The following is a 22,726-nucleotide window of genomic DNA, read 5'->3' as shown; positions in this document are numbered from 1 at the left end:
GCATCTGTACAGGTTTGTAGACAGAAAGGCAGGTATGTAGCTGTTAGTAAATCATGGATGAGATATAATCAGCTTCACAGAAACCGCTGTAAATCACACGCGCCTGCTTTAGAAATAACCACGCCACAAAGACATTGGTAGTCAGCATGTAGGCTTTAAATTGTTAACATAAACAGAGATGGGCAGAAATAGGCAGTAAGGCAGATACCCAGATTGAAATAGAAAGTAAATAGAAAGCACATGTAGTAATAGACGTGGACCGATAAGTATATAGAGAAGCAGCTGTTGGTACGAAAATGGGATCACATATGATCAACTTTGTGTGGACTGTCAGGATTTGAAAACGGTTGCTTCATACCAAAAAAAAACATAGCGCCAAGATGTCCTCCTCAATGTCCCTATGAGCGTTATAGTGTTAACAAAGCATACAACCAGGCATCAACACTCTGTTAGACAGGTTCACAGTCACGCACAGGTAGGTGAGCAGATAGATAAGCAGGCACACTGACAAAAAGATGGATGGACAGATGAATGGATCAATAGATGGACGGACCTCTCTGTTAAACATGAGTCAAATGTAGGGATGGGCGTAACCAGTGTAACACACTGCAGTGTAATTACGCGAAATTACAGCAACATTATGCGAGGTTGTACAGAATTACACAAGGCTATTTTCCTGGTGCAAAATACACGCTCAGATCCGAAAGGAACCTGATATACACTTTGCACAAGAAAATAGCTCTAAATGCAACAGAACTGGCACAACAGCCGCTGCTCGCGCTCTTTTCCTCCGCTCTTGGGTAGATGTCTTTCCCCACATTACTCCAAATTCCACAAAGGAGCGTAATTGTGTAATTCACGATTCGACCACGACTAATAAACTTGGCTTAAGTTTTAAAACTTTCCGTCTAGCTGCCCGGTGATCCGTCGGGTGCGGGATGATGAAGCCAAACGCTGATTGGGTGAGCGCGCCTCTCAGTGTCCTTCTCCGTACGCCTCTTTCGTTCAGACCCTTGGGAGCTCAGTCTTACTTTCTATACAAATATTTATTTTTAGACCTTTTTTCTTCGCGGCCTGAATTGCTGCAAAAACTGATATTTGACTAGCAGGATCCCTTTCAAGATTGAAAGCTACTCCGCGTCAGTACAGGAGCCTCGGCGCTGCAGGTACAGGAGACACAGACATCCATCCCTCTTGCTGACCGGGTCCCGTGAAACCAAACTGTAGCTCATACTTTTCACATCAGGACCGCCACAAACTTAAAAGCGCAGAAAGGTGAAATAAATAATAACATTGTTAACGCGTTCTTCAAAGACATTTAATTTCACCGTTGAAATTAGGTTCAAGCTCTTAACTCATGTAAATATTAAGAAGTGAGAATAAAAATGCTGCCCAACTGCCGTGACATTGACACCCGCAATGCCGTGACTCGGATTCGAACCAAGGTTGCTGCGGCCACAACGCAGAGTACTAACCACTATACGATCACGGCGAGCTACTTGGGCTCTGAAAAGACTACCCTGGTGTGGCTCTGATAGGCTGAAAAAAGGTCACAGTGTCCGTGGAGAGGATAGATTTAGCGTTTGTTTAAAACCCATCTTTTCAAGTTAGATCAGGGTCTTTTCTTTGAGTAGCAGATCACAGCAAATATTTACCTCTCTGCTTCCAGTGACAAGACTCCCCATAAACCAAGAAGCTCAGACTTCTTAACAAGACCCACCACTCTGCCCTGCAAGTCTCAAGTGTTCTATGAGTGCTGGGGTCGGGGAAGTGAACACTGCAAAAACTTAATCCACGGCTGACCAAACTCCTCCAGGCCAGGAGGGGCTCGGAACAGGCCCCCACATATTGTTGTTTTTTTCTTTTCTGGGTGTCTCTTCAGACACATTCAGCTGCTTGGTGCATACTGCTTTAGAGTTGCATTGTGTGGAATGAAGTGGCATAAACTTGACTAGCAAACAATGGAGTGGTGATGAATGGAGGGTCATAGAAGGGAGTAGATTGAAGTGCAAAGAGTAGAGTGACGTAATGTGTCATAGAATACAGTGGAATATAATGAAGTGGTGTGCCTTGGCATGGCGTTGAATAGCATTGTGAGGAATGGAGTGGCATAGAGCACAGTGGGGTAGAGAGGAGTGAGGTTGCATAGAATGGCATAGAGTAGCATAGAGTAAAGTAGTGTGGTGTAGAGTGGCATAGTGTGGTGTAGAGTGAAGTGGCATGGAATGGCATAGAGTCAGAGAACAGTGTGTCATGGAGAGGGGTGGCAAAGAATTAGGAGGAGTGGAGTCGGACTGCATGAAGTAGAGTGTTGTGGAGTTGAGTAGCATACAGTCGCGTTGCATGGAGTGACACTGTGGTGTAGAGAGGAGCAGAGTAAAAAGTGGCATAGAGTAGAAAGGCCTACAGGAGAGTAGTGTAGAGTGGCACAGCATAGAGTAGTGTGCAGTAGAGTGGCATAGAGTAGAGCGCATGTAGTGCCATTGAGTGATATTGTGTGAGATGGAGTGGAGTGGAGTACAGTGAAGTGGCATGGAATGATGTAGTATAGAGTAGAGTGGGAGAGAGTAAAGTGGAGTGGCATAGAGTGAACTAGAGTAGAGCGTAGTGGGATAGAGTGGAGTGGCATGGAGTGGAATGGAGAGGCACAGAGTAGGGTAGAGTGCAAAAGTGTGGAATGGCATGGAGTTGAGTGGAGTGGCATAGAGTAGAGTGGCATTCTGTGGGGTGGATTAGAGTGGCATGGAGTGGCATACAGTAGAGTGGAATAGAGCTTAGTGGTGGAGAATACAGTGGCTTAGAGTGGAGTATAGTAGTATGGAGTAGAGTAGCGTAGAGTAGAGAGGGGTGCAACGGAGTAGAGTGGCATAGAGTTGAGTGGTGTACAGTGGCGTAGAGTAGAATGGGATAAAATAAAGTTGTGTACAGTAGACTGGAGTAGAGTAGCATAGAGTGGAGAGGCATAGAGTGGAGAGGAGTAAAGTAGAGTGGAGTTGTATATAGTAGAGTTCAGTTGAGTATTCTAGAGTGATGTAGAGCAGAGTGGCATAGAGTCGCATAAAGTGGCATTCTATGAAGTAGGGTGGCGTAGAGAGGAATGAAGGGAAGTGGCATAGAGTAGAGTGGAGTGGAGTGGAGTAGAGGGGCATAGCAGAGAGTGACAGGGTGGAGTGGCATAGAATGGAGTAGCATAAAGTGGAGTGAAGTGGCGTATAGTGGAGTGGCATAGATTAGTGTGGCATAGAGTGGAGTGATAGAGTGGAACAATGTAGATTAGAGTGGAGTAGAACTGAGTAGAGTGGAGTGGTATAGAGTTGCACAGTGTAGAGTACAGTGGCACTGAGGGGAGTAGCGTATAGTCATGCAGAGGAATATAGTGTGAGAAAGTAACTAAAGTGTCAATAGAGACGTCGTTTAGGGTGAAAAATAAGCTGTATGCTTGTCATGAATGTTGGAAAGCACATTGCACATCCAAGAATGATACGAAAACACTTTTAAAATATAAAAAATAGCGTACTGTAGAAAGACGAAAAGAACACATGTACTTGGTCCATCCTCCATGGAGGAATGAACACAAGAAAGGAAGATTCAGTCTATGGGAGCTAAGCAATCGAAATATTGCAAATGTGAGTGACATAGAAAACAATTAATGGTAAGTAAGCTATGGGCGTGTGGTAAGCCCACTGAGTTCTAAACAATATGTCTCACAGCACATTCACTGTGTACGCAAGACATTAAAAGGTGTGACTAAGAGAATTCTGAGATTTAGAGCTTGACAGCAATTCACAACCCAACCAAATTGAGCCCTATATAATAATTTACAACAGAGCCAAAGTACACCTTTTATAACCCCAATGGTGGAGGTAAGATATTTAGCAGACACGTGGTCTCCCAGTGCTAAAGGATTTTGGCTAGATATGAAGTGGGCGAAGTGCCCTGAAAACATTATAAAAGTAGGACACGTGCTATAAGCAGACATCACTTCCTTGGCAAGGCAGAAGAAAGGGCACTTCAGAGGGAAGAAATGAGAGGGCTGAGGAACAGACAGATAGCTCCCCTATGGGCAGAGGTGGCGGGAGCATGGAACACTCCTGACATGACTATGATGACGATGCAGATGGGCCTCTTAACTTGCGGAGTTAGGAGCACGACAAACACACCTCTCCTAGACCTCCCTGGAAGATCATACACTGGGGAGGGTTCCCCTGGGTCCTTTCCCCCCCCCCGGCTGGGCCCCATACAGCTGTAGACACACTCACACGATGCGTAGTTAGGTCTCGTTTCTGGGCAAGTTGTTTGGCTTGCTTGTTATTTGTTGTAATAAGAGATGATGAGTACCTGACGTGCCAGAGCTGGAAATGGTAGCAACCGACCACCCTGCTCCATGGGCATACAGCGCTGAACCGGAGACCCACAGGAGGCCCACACCACAGATCACAAGCCTGCTTACAGATTTATGCAAGGAACAGCCCTCAGCGTGGTGGTAACATAATATAATAGCAGTAATGGGTAACTGTTCAAAAGTTGTCATGGAAAGGAGATTCATACAGCTCTGCAACCTGTTACAATCCTGTGAATAATATGTACCATCTGAAATACCAATAAATAAAAAAAAATAAAAATCTGCTGCACAACTTAGGGTAAGGCTGGTGTTGTAGTGGTAGATCTGAGGCCCTAGGAGAGCTGGAGACCCCACAGAGCTACAGCAGATCAGAAGTCCACTTAGGCTTCATCAGGGACCCGTTTTGTGACTTGAAAATCCATTAATGCAACAATAAAGGGGTGAAGTAAATGTCATCAACATTGCATAAACTGGTGTTCTTTGCAGTTTTTTAAATAAATAACAGCGCCTGGAAGCCCTTCTGACTGTGAAGGTTTGTTTAACAAATAGTGTTGTAACAACTTAAAAGAGGGGGAACTGTAAGACAGTTGCACAGATAGAAGGACGGATAGAAGGTTAAACAGATCGTCATAAATAAGCCACATGCACCGATGCATCTGTACAGGTTTGTAGACAGAAAGGCAGGTATGTAGCTGTTAGTAAATCATGGATGAGATATAATCAGCTTCACAGAAACCGCTGTAAATCACACGCGCCTGCTTTAGAAATAACCACGCCACGAAGACCTTGGCAGTCAGCATATAGGCTTTAAAGTGTTAACATAAACAGAGATGGGCAGAAATAGGCAGTAAGGCAGATACCCAGATTGAAATAGAAAGTAAATAGAAAGCACATGTAGTAATAGACGTGGACCGATAAGTATATAGAGAAGCAGCTGTTGGTACGAAAATGGGATCACATATTGTAGGAGGCTGGACTGGCTTGTAGTGAGTACCAAGGGGTACTTGCACCTTGCACCAGGCCCAGTTATCCCTTATTAGTGTATAGGGTGTCTAGCAGCTTAGGCTGATAGATAATGGTAGCTTAGCAGAGCAGCTTAGGCTGAACTAGGAGACGTGTGAAGCTACTACAGTACCACCTAGTGTCATATGCACAATATCATAAGAAAACACAATACACAGTTATACTAAAAATAAAGGTACTTTATTTTTATGACAATATGCCAAAGTATCTTAGAGTGTACCCTCAGTGAGAGGATAGGAAATATACACAAGATATATATACACAATAGCAAAAATATGCAGTATAGTCTTAGAAAACAGTGCAAACAATGTATAGTTACAATAGGATGCAATGGGGAAACATAGGGATAGGGGCAACACAAACCATATACTCCAAAAGTGGAATGCGAACCACGAATGGACCCCAAACCTATGTGACCTTGTAGAGGGTCGCTGGGACTATTAGAAAATAGTGAGAGTTAGAAAAATAACCCTCCCCAAGACCCTGAAAAGTGAGTGCAAAGTGCACTAAAGTTCCCCTAAGGACAAAATAGTCGTGTTAGAGGAATAATGCAGGAAAGACACAAACCAGCAATGCAACAACTGTGGATTTCCAATCTAGGGTACCTGTGGAACAAGGGGACCAAGTCCAAAAGTCACAAGCAAGTCGGAGATGGGCAGATGCCCAGGAAATGCCAGCTGTGGGTGCAAAGAAGCTTCGACTGGACAGAAGAAGCTGAGGTTTCTGCAGGAACGAAAAGGGCTAGAGACTTCCCCTTTGGTGGACGGATCCCTCTCGCCTTGGAGAGTCGTGCAGAAGTGCTTTCCCGCCGGAAGGACGCCAACAAGCCTTGCTACACGCAAATCGTGCGTTTGGCGTTTTTGGACGCTGCTGGGGCCCAGGAGGGACCAGGAGGTCGCAAATTGGACCTGCAGAGAGAGGGGACGTCGAGCAAGACAAAAAGCCCTCACTGAAGCAGGTAGCACCCGGAGAAGTGCCAGAAACAGGCACTACGAGGATGCGTGAAACGGTGCTCGCCGAAGTTGCACAAAGGAGTCCCACGTCGCCGGAGACCAACTTAGAAAGTCGTGCAATGCAGGTTAGAGTGCCGTGGACCCAGGCTTGGCTGTGCACAAAGGATTTCCGCCGGAAGTGCACAGGGGACGGAGTAGCTGCAAAGTCGCGGTTCCCAGCAATGCAGCCCAGCGAGGTGAGGGAAGGACTTACCTCCACCAAACTTGGGCTGAAGAGTCACTGGACTGTGGGGGTCACTTGGACAGAGTCGCTGGATTCGAGGGACCTCGCTCGTCGTGCTGAGAGGAGACCCAAGGGACCGGTGATGCAGCTTTTTGGTGCCTGCGGTTGCAGGGGGAAGATTCCGTCGACCCACGGGAGATTTCTTCGGAGCTTCTGGTGCAGAGAGGAGGCAGGCTACCCCCACAGCATGCACAAGCAGGAAAACAGTCGAGAAGGCGGCAGGATAAGCGTTACAGAGTTGCAGTAGTCGTCTTTGCTACTATGTTGCAGGTTTGCAGGCTTCCAGCGCGGTCAGCGGTCGTTTCCTTATCAGAAGGTGAAGAGAGAGATGCAGAGGAACTCGGCTGAGCTCATGCATTCGTTATCTAAAGTTTCCCCAGAGACAGAGACCCTAAATAGCCAGAAAAGAGGGTTTGGCTACCTAGGAGAGAGGAAAGGCTACTAACACCTGAAGGAGCCTATCAGCAGGAGTCTCTGACGTCACCTGGTGGCACTGGCCACTCAGAGCAGTCCAGTGTGCCAGCAGCACCTCTGTTTCCAAGATGGCAGAGGTCTGGAGCACACTGGAGGAGCTCTGGACACCTCCCAGGGGAGGTGCAGGTCAGGGGAGTGGTCACTCCCCTTTCCTTTGTCCAGTTTTGCGCCAGAGCAGGGGCTAAGGGGTCCCTGAACCGGTGTAGACTGGCTTATGCAGAATTGGGCACATCTGTGCCCAACAAAGCATTTCCAGAGGCTGAGGGAGGCTACTCCTCCCCTGCCTTCACACCATTTTCCAAAGGGAGAGGGTGTCACACCCTCTCTCAGAGGAAGTTCTTTGTTCTGCCATCCTGGGCCAGGCCTGGCTGGACCCCAGGAGGGCAGCTGCCTGTCTGAGGGGTTGGCAGCAGCAGCAGCTGCAGTGAAACCCCAGGAAGGGCAGTCTGGCTGTACCAGGGTCTGTGCTACAGACCACTGGGATCATGGAATTGTACCAACAATGCCAGGATGGCATAGAGGGGGCAATTCCATGATCATAGATATGTTACATGGCCATATTCGGAGTTACCATGGTGAAGCTACATATAGGTAGTGACCTATATGTAGTGCACGCGTGTAATGGTGTCCCCGCACTTACAAAGTTCAGTGAATTGGCTCGGAACAATGTGGGGGCACCTTGGCTAGTGCCAGGGTGCCCTCACACTAAGTAACTTTGCACCTAACCTTTACCAGGTAAAGGTTAGACATATAGGTGACTTATAAGTTACTTAAGTGCAGTGTAAAATGGCTGTGAAATAACGTGGACGTTATTTCACTCAGGCTGCAGTGGCAGGCCTGTGTAAGAATTGTCAGAGGTCCCTATGGGTGGCAAAAGAAATGCTGCAGCCCATAGGGATCTCCTGGAACCCCAATGCCCTGGGTACCTCAGTACCATATACTAGGGAATTATAAGGGTGTTCCAGTAAGCCAATGTAAATTGGTAAAAATGGTCACTAGCCTGTCAGTGACAATTTGGAAAGAAATGAGACAGCATAACCACTGAGGTTCTGATTAGCAGAGCCTCAGTGAGACAGTTAGTCACTACACAGGTAACACATTCAGGCACACTTATGAGCACTGGAGCCCTGGGTTACCAGGGTCCCAGTGACACATACAACTAAAACAACATATATACAGTGAAAAATGGGGGTAACATGCCAGGCAAGATGGTACTTTCCTACACAACCCCCCCCCCAAACGAAGGACAATAAGACTAGCCATTACCTGATGAGTCTTCATTGTCTAAGTGGAAATATCTGGAAAGTCCATCTGCATTGGAGTGGCTACTCCCAGGTCTATGTTCCACTGTATAGTCCATTCCCTGTAGGGATATGGACCACCTCAACAATTTAGGATTTTCACCTTTCATTTGTTTTAGCCAAAGTAGAGGTTTGTGGTCTGTCTGAACAATGAAGTGAGTGCCAAACAGGTATGGCCTCAACTTCTTCAGAGCCCAGACCACAGCAAAGGCCTCCCTCTCAATGGCAGACCAACGCTTTTCTCTAGGGGTCAACCTCCTACTAATAAAAGCAACAGGTTGATCCTGGCCCTCAGAATTAAGTTGTGATAGGACTGCCCCTACTCCTAATTCAGATGCATCAGTTTGGACATAGAATTTTTTAGAGTAACAAGGGCTTTTCAGGACAGGTGCAGAGCACATGGCCTGCTTCAGCTCCTCAAAAGCTTTCTGACAGCTTGCTGTCCATAATACCTTTTTAGGCATTTTCTTGGATGTGAGGTCATTAAGAGGGGCTGCAATGGAGCCATAGTTCTTAATGAACCTCCTGTAGTACCCAGTGAGGCCTAGGAAGGCTCTCACCTGAGTCTGAGTGGTAGGGGGAACCCAATCAATAATAGTTTGGATTTTCCCCTGAAGTGGTGCAATCTGTTCCCCACCAACAAGGTGTCCCAGATAAACCACCTTACCCTGCCCTATCTGGCACTTTGAAGCCTTGATAGTGAGGCCTGCCTTTTGCAGAGCCTCCAAAACTTTCCATAGGTGGACCAGGTGATCATCCCAGCTGGAGCTAAAGACAGCTATATCGTCCAAATATGCTGCACTGAAAGCTTCCAGCCCTTGCAGGACTGTGTTCACCAACCTCTGAAAAGTGGCAGGTGCATTTTTCAAACCAAAAGGCATTACAGTAAACTGGTAATGTCCTCCAATGGTAGAAAATGCAGTCTTAGGTTTAGCATCTTCTGACAATTTGATCTGCCAATACCCTGCAGTCAAATCAAAAGTGCTTAGATACTTGGCAGATGCCAGTGTATCTATGAGCTCATCTGCCCTGGGTATAGGGTGAGCATCAGTTTTGGTTACCAAGTTGAGACCTCTATAGTCTACACAAAACCTCATTTCCTTCTTTCCATCTTTAGAATTGGGTTTTGGTACCAGTACCACAGGAGAAGCCCATGGACTGTCAGAGTGCTCAACCACTCCTAGTTCCAACATTTTCTGAACTTCTTGCTTTATGCAGTCCCTGACATGGTCAGGCTGCCTATAGATCTTACTTTTGACAGGTAAACTGTCTCCAGTATCTATAGTGTGTTCACACCAAGAAGTGGTGCCTGGCACAGTAGAGAAGAGTTCTGAAAATTGTCCTAGGAGATTTATGCAATTATCTTTTTGCTCAGCAGTAAGACAATCAGCCAAAACTACACCTTCCACAAGAGCATCTTGTTCTGTGGAAGAGAAGAGATCAGGTAGAGGATCACTGTCTTCTTCCTGTCCCTCATCTGTTGCCATGAGCAGGGTGAGATCAGCCCTGTCATAGTAGGGTTTCAGGCGGTTGACATGGAGCACCCTAAGGGGACTCCTGGCAGTGCCTAAGTCAACAAAGTAGGTGACTTCACCCTTCTTTTCAACAATTGTGTGGGGTCCACTCCATTTATCTTGGAGTGCTCTTGGGGCCACAGGCTCCAAGACCCACACTTTCTGCCCTGGTTGGTACTGAACCAAAACAGCCTTCTGATCATGCCATTGCTTCTGGAGCTCTTGGCTGGCCTGAAGGTTTTTACTGGCCTTTTTCATGTACTCAGCCATCCTTAATCTGAGGCCAAGTACATAATCCACAATATCCTGCTTAGGAGCTTTTAAAGGTTGTTCCCAACCCTCCTTTACAAGTGTGAGTGGACCCCAAACAGGGTGTCCAAAAAGAAGTTCAAAGGGGCTGAAGCCCACTCCTTTCTGGGGTACCTCCCTGTAGGCAAAAAGGAGGCATGGTAGAAGGATATCCCATCTCCTGCGGAGTTTTTCAGGGAGACCCATAATCATGCCTTTGAGAGTTTTATTAAATCTCTCTACCAGTCCATTTGTTTGTGGATGATAGGGTGTTGTGAACTTGTACGTTACACCACACTCCTTCCACATGGCCTTTAAGTATGCAGACATGAAATTGCTTCCTCTGTCTGATACTACTTCCTTTGGGAAGCCCACCCTGGAAAATATTCCCAGGAGGGCCTTTGCCACTGCAGGAGCTGTAGTGGTCCTTAAAGGAATAGCTTCAGAATATCTTGTGGCATGGTCCACTACCACTAAGATAAACCTATTGCCTGAAGCAGTAGGAGGGTCAAGGGGGCCAACTATGTCAACCCCTACCCTTTCAAAGGGAACCCCAACCACAGGCAGTGGGATAAGGGGTGCCTTTGGAGTGCCACCTGTCTTGCCACTGGCTTGACAGGTTTCACAGGACTTACAAAATTCTTTTGTGTCCTCAGACATCCTAGGCCAATGAAACAATGGTACCAATCTGTCCCAAGTTTTCATTTGACCCAGGTGCCCAGCTAAGGGAATGTCATGTGCCAGTGTTAGGAGGAACTTTCTGTACTCCTGAGGAATCACTAATCTCCTGGCAGCTCCAGGTTTAGGATCCCTATGCTCAGTGTACAAGAGGTTGTCCTCCCAGTAAACTCTGTGAGAGTCACTGACATCCCCATTAGCCTGTTTGACAGCTTGCTGTCTGAGACCCTCTAATGTGGGACAGGTTTGCTGTGCCACACTCAGCTCCTCCCTGGCAGGCCCCCCTTCACCCAAAAGCTCAGCAGTGTCTGCTTCCAGCTCCTCTGGTGTAGGTTCTGCACAGGGAGGGAATTCTTCTTCCTCAGAATTAGAATCCACTGTAGAGGGAGGGATAGTAGGAAGTGGTTTGCTTCTACTAGCCCTAGCTTTAGGGAGCACTTGGTCCATTGTTCCAGGATCCAAGCTTCCCTGTCCTTTTTGCTTTTTGGCCTGAGCCCTTGTCAAAGCAAAAATATGCCCTGGAATGCCCAGCATTGCTGCATGGGCCTCCAACTCCACATCTGACCAAGCTGATGTCTCCAAATCATTCCCTAATAGACAGTCTACAGGTAAATCTGAAGCTACCACAACTTTCTTTGGACCAGTTACCCCCCCCCCCAGTTGAGATTTACAACAGCCATGGGGTGGCTTTGTGTTATGTTGTGAGCATCGGTTACTTGGTACTGGTGTCCAAGTATGTGTTGTTCAGGGTGCACCAGTTTCTCAATCACCATTGTGACACTGGCACCTGTGTCCCTGTAGGCCTGGACCTCAACACCATTTATTAGGGTTAGTTGCTTGTACTTCTCCAAGTTATGGGGGCAAGCAACCAAAGTGGCTAAATCAATAGCCCCTTCAGAGACTAAAGTAGCCTCTGTGGTCTCCCTAATTAGACCAACCCCAACTAAATTACCAAAAGTTAGCCCAGCTACTCCCTTGGATTGGCTATTAGTAGGTTTGCTCCCACCACCACTGCTATTAGTAGGGACACTAGGTGTAGCAGTAGGGGTTGTAGTGGTAGGAGCTGTGGTGCCTTTCTTTGGACAACTGGGATCTGTTGTCCAATGGCCTTTTATTTTACATAAATAGCACCATGGTTTATTTTCCTTGTTCTGATTAAAGGAGGATTTGGACCCACCACCCCCACCAGAGTGTTTTTGTGGGCCTGATGAAGACTCATTTTTAGATTTGTCCCCACCCTTGTCAGAAGACTTACCATCCTTCTTTTTGTTGCCATCTTTGTCACCCCCTGTATGAACTTTTCTGTTCACTCTTGTTCTGACCCATTTGTCTGCCTTCTTTCCCAATTCTTGGGGAGAGGTCAGATCAGAGTCCACCAAGTACTGGTGCAACAAATCAGACACACAATTATTAAGAATATGCTCTCTCAGGATTAAGTTATACAGGCTGTCATAATCAGTAACTTTACTGCCATGTAACCACCCCTCCAAGGCCTTCACTGCCTGGTCAATGAAATCAACCCAGTCTTGTGAAGACTCCTTTTTGGTCTCTCTGAACTTTATCCTGTACTGTTCAGTGGTTAAGCCATAACCATCCAGGAGTGCATTCTTAAGAACTTGGAAATTATTGGCATCATTTTCTTTCACAGTAAGGAGCCTATCCCTACCTTTTCCACTAAATGATAGCCATAGGATAGCAGCCCACTGCCTTTGAGGGACATCCTGTACAACACAGGCCCTCTCAAGTGCAGCAAACCACTTGTTAATGTCTTCCCCCTCCTTATAAGGGGGAACTATCTTGTGCAGATTCCTGGAATCATGCTCTTTTGCAGGATGACTATGGGGAATACTGCTGCTGCCACCATGGGTATCTAAACCCAACTTCTGTCTTTCCTTCTCTAATTCAAAAGACTGTCTATCCAAATCCAGCTGTTGCTTTTTAAGCTTCAGTCTGGTTTGTTCCACCCTCAACTTATTGAGTTCCCTCTCTAACATTCTGTCATCAGGGTTGGTGGGAGGGACATTTCTAGAAACAGAGCTATGATGGGAATGAACAGAAGGAGACCTGTCCCTTACAGAAGCCAGCTTAACAGCTTGGTTTACAGAAACATTACTACCAGTATGGTGAGAATAAATGCTTTTGCTATGATGTGAGACAACACTATTTCTTTGGTGTGGCTCATCATCATTACCATCTATGCTAGATTGTCTAGTAATGGGCAGGCTAGGAAGTTTCTTTCCTGAATCTTTTCCTGGGGGAGTCCCTGAATCAGATTGGGAACTATTAGGTACTTTTTCAACAGATGGGCCACCTCTGGCCTTATCCTGTTCTCTAAGCATGTTAATTAACAGTTCCAAGGCAGGATTCTTCCCTACACTCAAACCTCTCTCTATACAGAGACTCCTTGCTCTTTTCCAGCTAAGGTTGTCATATGTAAGTTTGGACAGATCAACACTTTGGCCTGTGCCAGACATTTTTTAGAGAGAGTTAAAGTGATAGAGAAAGAGACAAAAGTTTTCAGAACTTTTTGGAAAGACAGGAAAAAAAACTTTTTAAACTTTTAAGAACTTTTTGAAAGTTTAGGAGTACTTTTCAGCACTTAGAAAAGAGTGAAAAGAGGAAATGCAAAACTTTTTGGCTATGTGTATATACACTGACCTTGTTTTGTATATTTTTCTCTTATGAAAAGTACAATGACAAGAGTGGTAAGTAGTCTCAAGCACTTATCCCACCACTGCACAACCAATGTAGGAGGCTGGACTGGCTTGTAGTGTGTACCAAGGGGTACTTGCACCTTGCACCAGGCCCAGTTATCCCTTATTAGTGTATAGGGTGTCTAGCAGCTTAGGCTGATAGATAATGGTAGCTTAGCAGAGCAGCTTAGGCTGAACTAGGAGACGTGTGAAGCTACTACAGTACCACTTAGTGTCATATGCACAATATCATAAGAAAACACAATACACAGTTATACTAAAAATAAAGGTACTTTATTTTTATGACAATATGCCAAAGTATCTTAGAGTGTACCCTCAGTGAGAGGATAGGAAATATACACAAGATATATATACACAATAGCAAAAATATGCAGTATTGTCTTAGAAAACAGTGCAAACAATGTATAGTTACAATAGGATGCAATGGGGAAACATAGGGATAGGGGCAACACAAACCATATACTCCAAAAGTGGAATGCGAACCACGAATGGACCCCAAACCTATGTGACCTTGTAGAGGGTCGCTGGGACTATTAGAAAATAGTGAGAGTTAGAAAAATAACCCTCCCCAAGACCCTGAAAAGTGAGTGCAAAGTGCACTAAAGTTCCCCTAAGGACAAAATAGTCGTGTTAGAGGAATAATGCAGGAAAGACACAAACCAGCAATGCAACAACTGTGGATTTCCAATCTAGGGTACCTGTGGAACAAGGGGACCAAGTCCAAAAGTCACAAGCAAGTCGTAGATGGGCAGATGCCCAGGAAATGCCAGCTGCGGGTGCAAAGAAGCTTCGACTGGACAGAAGAAGCTGAGGTTTCTGCAGGAACGAAATGGGCTAGAGACTTCCCCTTTGGTGGACGGATCCATCTCGCCTTGGAGAGTCGTGCAGAAGTGTTTTCCCGCCGGAAGGACGCCAACAAGTCTTGCTACACGCAAATCGTGCGTTTGGCGTTTTTGGACGCTGCTGGGGCCCAGGAGGGACCAGGAGGTCGCAAATTGGACCTGAAGAGAGAGGGGACGTCGAGCAAGACAAAGAGCCCTGACTGAAGCAGGTAGCACCCGGAGAAGTGCCAGATACAGGCACTACGAGGATGCGTGAAACGGTGCTCACCGAAGTTGCACAAAGGAGTCCCACGTCGCCGGAGACCAACTTAGAAAGTCGTGCAATGCAGGTTAGAGTGCCGTGGACCCAGGCTTGGCTGTGCACAAAGGATTTCCGCCGGAAGTGCACAGGGGCTGGAGTAGCTGCAAAGTCGCGGTTCCCAGCAATGTAGCCCAGCGAGGTGAGGCAAGGACTTACCTCCACCAAACTTGGGCTGAAGAGTCACTGGACTGTGCGGGTCACTTGGACAGCGTCGCTGGATTCGAGGGACCTCGCTCGTCGTGCTGAGAGGAGACCCAAGGGACTGGTAATGCAGCTTTTTGGTGCCTGCGGTTGCAGGGGGAAGATTCCGTCGACCCACGGGAGATTTCTTCGGAGCTTCTGGTGCAGAGAGGAGGCAGGCTACCCCCACAGCATGCACAAGCAGGAAAACAGTCGAGAAGGCGGCAGGATCAGCGTTACAGAGTTGCAGTAGTCGTCTTTGCTACTATGTTGCAGGTTTGCAGGCTTCCAGCGCGGTCAGCGGTCATTTCCTTATCAGAAGGTGAAGAGGGAGATGCAGAGGAACTCGGCTGAGCTCATGCATTCGTTATCTAAAGTTTCCCCAGAGACAGAGACCCTAAATAGCCAGAAAAGAGGGTTTGGCTACCTAGGAGAGAGGAAAGGCTACTAACACCTGAAGGAGCCTATCAGCAGGAGTCTCTGACGTCACCTGGTGGCACTGGCCACTCAGAGCAGTCCAGTGTGCCAGCAGCACCTCTGTTTCCAAGATGGCAGAGGTCTGGAGCACACTGGAGGAGCTCTGGACACCTCCCAGGGGAGGTGCAGGTCAGGGGAGTGGTCACTCCCCTTTCCTTTGTCCAGTTTCGCGCCAGAGCAGGGGCTAAGGGGTCCCTGAACCGGTGTAGACTGGCTTATGCAGAATTGGGCACATCTGTGCCCAACAAAGCATTTCCAGAGGCTGGGGGAGGCTACTCCTCCCCTGCCTTCACACCATTTTCCAAAGGGAGAGGGTGTCACACCCTCTCTCAGAGGAAGTTCTTTGTTCTGCCATCCTGGGCCAGGCCTGGCTGGACCCCAGGAGGGCAGCTGCCTGTCTGAGGGGTTGGCAGCAGCAGCAGCTGCAGTGAAACCCCAGGAAGGGCAGTTTGGCAGTACCAGGGTCTGTGCTACAGACCACTGGGATCATGGGATTGTGCCAACTATGCCAGGATGGTATAGAGGGGGCAATTCCATGATCATAGACATGTTACATGGCCATATTCGGAGTTACCATGGTGAAGCTACATATAGGTAGTGACCTATATGTAGTGCACGCGTGTAATGGTGTCCCCGCACTCACAAAGTTCAGGGAATTGGCTCTGAACAATGTGGGGGCACCTTGGCTAGTGCCAGGGTGCCCTCACACTAAGTAACTTTGCACCTAACCTTTACCAGGTAAAGGTTAGACATATAGGTGACTTATAAGTTACTTAAGTGCAGTGTAAAAATGGCTGTGAAATAACGTGGACGTTATTTCACTCAGGCTGCAGTGGCAGGCCTGTGTAAGAATTGTCAGAGCTCCCTATGGGTGGCAAAAGAAATGCTGCAGCCCATAGGGATCTCCTGGAACCCCAATACCCTGGGTACCTCAGTACCATATACTAGGGAATTATAAGGGTGTTCCAGTAAGCCAATGTAAATTGGTAAAAATGGTCACTAGCCTGTCAGTGACAATTTGGAAAGAAATGAGAGAGCATAACCACTGAGGTTCTGATTAGCAGAGCCTCAGTGAGACAGTTAGTCACTACACAGGTAACACATTCAGGCACACTTATGAGCACTGGGGCCCTGGGTTACCAGGGTCCCAGTGACACATACAACTAAAACAACATATATACAGTGAAAAATGGGGGTAACATGCCAGGCAAGATGGTACTTTCCTACACATATGATCAACTTTGTGTGGACTGTCAGGATTTCAAAACGGTTGCTTCATACCAAAAAAAACAATAGCGCCAAGATGTCCTCCTCAATGTCCCTATGAGCGTTATAGTGTTAACAAAGCATACAGCCAGGCATCAACACTCTGTTAGACAGGTTCACAGTCACGCACAGGTAGGTGAGCAGATAGATAAGCAGGCACACAGGCAAAAAGATGGATGGACAGATGAATGGATCAATAGATGGACGGACCTCTCTGTTAAACATGAGTCAAATGTAGGGATGGGCGTAACCAGTGTAACTCACTGCAGTGTAATTACGCGAAATTACACCAACATTATGCGAGGTTGTACAGAATTACACAAGGCTATTTTCCTGGTGCAAAATACACGCTCAGATCCGTAAGGAACCTGATATACACTTTGCACAAGAAAATCGCTCTAAATGCAACAGAACTGGCACAACAGCCGCTGCTCGCGCTCTTTTCCTCCGCTCTTGGGTAGATGTCTTTCCCCACATTACTCCAAATTCCACAAAGGAGCGTAATTGTGTAATTCACGATTCGACCACGACTAATAAACTTGGCTTAAGTTTTAAAACTTTCCCTCTAGCTGCCCGGTGATCCATCGGGTGCGGGATGATGAAGCCAAACGCTGATTGGGTGAGCGCGCCTCTCAGTGTCCTTCTCCGTCGCCTCTTTCTTTCAGACCCTTGGGAGCTCAGTCTTACTTTCCATACAAATATTTATTTTTAGACCTTTTTTCTTCGCGGCCTGAATTGCTGCAAAAACTGATATTTGACTAGCAGGATCCCTTTCAACATTGAAAGCTACTCCGCGTCAGTACAGGAGCCTCGGCGCTGCAGGTACAGGAGACACAGACATCCATCCCTCTTGCTGACCGGGTCCCGTGAAACCAAACTGTAGCTCATACTTTTCACATCAGGACCGCCACAAACGTAAAAGCGCAGAAAGGTGAAATAAATAATAACATTGTTAACGCGTTCTTCAAAGACATTTAATTTCACCGTTGAAATTAGGTTCAAGCTCTTAACTCATGTAAATATTAAGAAGTGAGAATAAAAATGCTGCCCAACTGCCGTGACATTGCCACCCGCAATGCTGTGACTCGGATTCGAACCGAGGTTGCTGCGGCCACAACGCAGAGTACTAACCACTATACGATCACGGCGAGCTACTTGGACTCTGAAAAGACTACCCTGGTGTGGCTCTGATAGGCTGAAAAAAGGTCACAGTGTCTGTGGAGTGGATAGATTTAGCGTTTGTTTAAAACCCATCTTTTCAAGTTAGATCAGGGTCTTTTCTTTGAGTAGCAGATCACAGCAAATATTTACCTCTCTGCTTCCAGTGACAAGACTCCCCATAAACCAAGAAGCCCAGACTTCTTAACAAGATCCACCACTCTGCCCTGCAAGTCTCAAGTGTTCTATGAGTGCTGGGGTCGGGGAAGTGAACACTGCAAAAACTTAATCCACAGCCGACCAAACTCCTCCAGGCCAGGAGGGGCTCGGAACAGGCCCCCACATATTGTTGTTTTTTTCTTTTCTGGGTGTCTCTTCAGACACATTCAGCTGCTTGGTGCATACTGCTTTAGAGTTGCATTGTGTGGAATGAAGTGGCGTAAACTTGACTAGCAAACAATGGAGTGGTGATGAATGGAGGGTCATAGAAGGGAGTAGATTGAAGTGCAAAGAGTAGAGTGACGTAATGTGTCATAGAATACAGTGGAATATAATGAAGTGGTGTGCCTTGGCATGGCGTTGAATAGCATTGTGAGGAATGGAGTGGCATAGAGCAGAGTGGGGTAGAGAGGAGTGAGGTTGCATAGAATGGCATAGAGTAGCATAGAGTAAAGTAGTGTGGTGTAGAGTGGCATAGTGTGGTGTAGAGTGAAGTGGCATGGAATGGCATAGAGTCAGAGAACAGTGTGTCATGGAGAGGGGTGGCAAAGAATTAGGAGGAGTGGAGTCGGACTGCATGAAGTAGAGTGTTGTGGAGTTGAGTAGCATACAGTCGGTTGCATGGAGTGACACTGTGGTGTAGAGAGGAGCAGAGAAAAAAGTGGCATAGAGTAGAAAGGCCTATATGAGAGTAGTGTAGAGTGGCACAGCATAGAGTAGTGTGCAGTAGAGTGGCATAGAGTAGAGCGCATGTAGTGCCATTGAGTGATATTGTGTGAGATGGAGTGGAGTGGAGTACAGTGAAGTGGCATGGAATGAAGTAGTATAGAGTAGAGTGGGAGAGAGTAAAGTGGAGTGGCATAGAGTGAACTAGAGTAGAGCGTAGTGGAATAGAGTGGAGTAGCATGGAGTGGAATGGAGAGGCACAGATTAGGGTAGAGTGCAAAAGTGTGGAATGGCATGGAGTTGAGTGGAGTGGCATAGAGTAGAGTGGCATTCTGTGGGGTGGATTAGAGTGGCATGGAGTGGCATACAGTAGAGTGGAATAGAGCTTAGTGGTGGAGAGTACAGTGGCTTAGAGTGGAGTATAGTAGCATGGAGTAGAGTAGCGTAGAGTAGAGAGGGGTGCAACGGAGTAGAGTGGCATAGAGTTGAGTGGTGTACAGTGGCGTAGAGTAGAATGGGATAAAATAAAGTGGCGTACAGTAGACTGGAGTAGAGTAGCATAGAGTGGAGAGGCATAGAGTGGAGAGGAGTAAAGTAGAGTGGAATTGTATAGAGTAGAGTTCAGTTGAGTATTCTAGAGTTTTGTAGAGCAGAGTGACATAGAGTCACATAAAGTGGCATTCTATGAAGTAGGGTGGCGTAGAGAGGAATGAAGGGAAGTGGCATAGAGTAGAGTGGAGTGGAGTAGAGGGGCATAGCAGAGAGTGACAGGGTGGAGTGGCATAGAATGGAGTAGCATAAAGTGGAGTGAAGTGGCGTATAGTGGAGTGGCATAGATTAGAGTGGCATAGAGTGGAACAATGTAGATTAGAGTGGAGTAGAACTGAGTAGAGTGGAGTGGTATAGAGTTGCACAGTGTAGAGTACAGTGGCACTGAGGGGAGTAGAGTATAGTCATGTAGAGGAATACAGTGTGAGAAAGTAACTAAAGTGTCAATAAAGACGGCGTTTAGGGTGAAAAATAAGCTGTATGCTTGTCATGAATGTTGGAAAGCACATTGCACATCCAAGAATGATACGAAAACACTTTTAAAATATAAAAAATAGCATACTGTAGAAAGACGAAAAGAACACATGTACTTGGTCCATCCTCCATGGAGGAATGAACACAAGAAAGGAAGATTCAGTCTATGGGAGCTAAGCAATCGAAATATTGCAAATGTGAGTGACATAGAAAACAATTAATGGTAAGTAAGCTATGGGCATGTGGTAAGCCCACTGAATTCTAAACAATATGTCTCACAGCACATTCACTGTGTACGCAAGACATAAAAAGGTGTGACTAAGAGAATTCTGAGATTTAGAGCTTGACAGCAATTCACAACCCAACCAAACTGAGCCCTATATAATAATTTACAACAGAGCCAAAGTACAGCTTTTACACCCCCAATGGTGGAGGTAATATATTCAGCAGACACGTGGTCTCCCAGTGCTAAAGGATTTTGGCTAGATATGAAGTGGGCGAAGTGCCCTGAAAACATTATAAAAGTAGGACACTTGCTATAAGCAGACATCACTTCCTTGGCAAGGCAGAAGAAAGGGCACTTCAGAGGGAAGAAATGAGAGGGCTGAGGAACAGACAGATAGCTCCCCTATGGGCAGAGGTGGTGGGAGCATGGAACACTCCTGACATGACTATGATGACGATGCAGATGGGCCTCTTAACTTGCGGAGTTAGGAGCACGACAAACACACCTCTCCTAGACCTCCCTGGAAGATCATACATTGGGGAGGGTTCCCCTGGGTCCCTTCCCCCCCCCCCCGGCTGGGCCCCATACAGCTGTAGACACACTCACACGATGCGTAGTTAGGTCTCGTTTCTGGGCAAGTTGTTTGGCTTGCTTGTTATTTGTTGTAATAAGAGATGATGAGTACCTGATGTGCCAGAGCTGGAAATGGTGGCAACCGACCACCCTGCTCGATGGGCATACAGCGCTGAACCGGAGACCCACAGGAGGCCCACACCACAGATCACAAGCCTGCTTACAGATTTATGCAAGGAACAGCCCTCAGCGTGGTGGTAACATAATATAATAGCAGTAATGGGTAACTGTTCAAAAGTTGTCATGGAAAGGAGATTCATACAGCTCTGCAACCTGTTACAATCCTGTGAATAATATGTACCATCTGAAATACCAATAAATAAAATAAATAAAAAATCTGCTGCACAACTTAGGGTAAGGCTGGTGTTGCAGTGGTAGATCAGAGGACCTAGGAGAGCTGGAGACCCCACAGAGCTACAGCAGCTCAGAAGTCCACTTAGGCTTCATCAGGGACCCGTTTTGTGACTTGAAAACCCATTAATGCAACAATAAAGGGGTGAAGTAAATGTCATCAACATTGCATAAACTGGTGTTCTTTGCAGTTTTTTTAATAAATAACAGCGCCTGGAAGCCCTTCTGACTGTGAAGGTTTGTTTAACAAATAGTGTTGGAACAACATAAAAGAGGGGGAACTGTAAGACAGTTGCACAGATAGAAGGACGGATAGAAGGTTAAACAGATCGTCATAAATAAGCCACATGCACCGATGCATCTGTACAGGTTTGTAGACAGAAAGGCAGGTATGTAGCTGTTAGTAAATCATGGATGAGATATAATCAGCTTCACAGAAACCGCTGTAAATCACACGCGCCTGCTTTAGAAATAACCACGCCACAAAGACATTGGTAGTCAGCATGTAGGCTTTAAAGTGTTAACATAAACAGAGATGGACAGAAATAGGCAGTAAGGCAGATACCCAGATTGAAATAGAAAGTAAATAGAAAGCACATGTAGTAATAGACGTGGACCGATAAGTATATAGAGAAGCAGCTGTTGGTACGAAAATGGGATCACATATGATCAACTTTGTGTGGACTGTCAGGATTTGAAAACGGTTGCTTCATACCAAAAAAAACCATAGCGCCAAGATGTCCTCCTCAATGTCCCTATGAGCGTTATAGTGTTAACAAAGCATACAGCCAGGCATCAACACTCTGTTAGACAGGTTCACAGTCACGCACAGGTAGGTGAGCAGATAGATAAGCAGGCACACTGGCAAAAAGATGGATGGACAGATGAATGGATCAATAGATGGACGGACCTCTCTGTTAAACATGAGTCAAATGTAGGGATGGGCGTAACCAGTGTAACTCACTGCAGTGTAATTACGCGAAATTACAGCAACATTATGCGAGGTTGTACAGAATTACACAAGGCTATTTTCCTGGTGCAAAATACACGCTCAGATCCGAAAGGAACCTGATATACACTTTGCACAAGAAAATAGCTCTAAATGCAACAGAACTGGCACAACAGCCGCTGCTCGCGCTCTTTTCCTCCGCTCTTGGGTAGATGTCTTTCCCCACATTACTCCAAATTCCACAAAGGAGCGTAATTGTGTAATTCACGATTCGACCACGACTAATAAACTTGGCTTAAGTTTTAAAACTTTCCCTCTTGCTGCCCGGTGATCCGTCGGGTGCGGGATGATGAAGCCAAACGCTGATTGGGTGAGCGCGCCTCTCAGTGTCCTTCTCCGTCGCCTCTTTCGTTCAGACCCTTGGGAGCTCAGTCTTACTTTCTATACAAATATTTATTTTTAGACCTTTTTTCTTCGCGGCCTGAATTGCTGCCAAAACTGATATTTGACTAGCAGGATCCCTTTCAACATTGAAAGCTACTCCGCGTCAGTACAGGAGCCTCGGCGCTGCAGGTACAGGAGACACAGACATCCATCCCTCTTGCTGACCGGGTCCCGTGAAACCAAACTGTAGCTCATACTTTTCACATCAGGACCGCCACAAACGTAAAAGCGCAGAAAGGTGAAATAAATAATAACATTGTTAACGCGTTCTTCAAAGACATTTAATTTCACCGTTGAAATTAGGTTCAAGCTCTTAACTCATGTAAATATTAAGAAGTGAGAATAAAAATGCTGCCCAACTGCCGTGACATTGACACCCGCAATGCCGTGACTCAGATTCGAACCGAGGTTGCTGCGGCCA

The 22,726-nt window shown here is 46.5% G+C and overlaps 1 non-coding gene across 1 annotated transcript; it reads right to left on the bottom strand.

Annotated features, from left to right (window-relative positions):
- Positions 1-1,420: 1,420 nt before the first annotated feature.
- TRNAH-GUG (transfer RNA histidin (anticodon GUG)) lies at positions 1,421-1,492 on the bottom strand. Its single transcript has one exon. It is a non-coding gene; the product is annotated as a tRNA-His (tRNA).
- Between the last annotated feature and the right edge of the window lie 21,234 nt (positions 1,493-22,726).

Source organism: Pleurodeles waltl, chromosome 12 (genome assembly GCF_031143425.1).
Source record: "Pleurodeles waltl isolate 20211129_DDA chromosome 12, aPleWal1.hap1.20221129, whole genome shotgun sequence".
Taxonomy (NCBI): Eukaryota; Metazoa; Chordata; class Amphibia; order Caudata; family Salamandridae; genus Pleurodeles; species Pleurodeles waltl.
The sequence above is the reverse complement of the archived record's forward strand: the minus strand, read 5'-3'. Positions and strand labels throughout refer to the sequence as shown.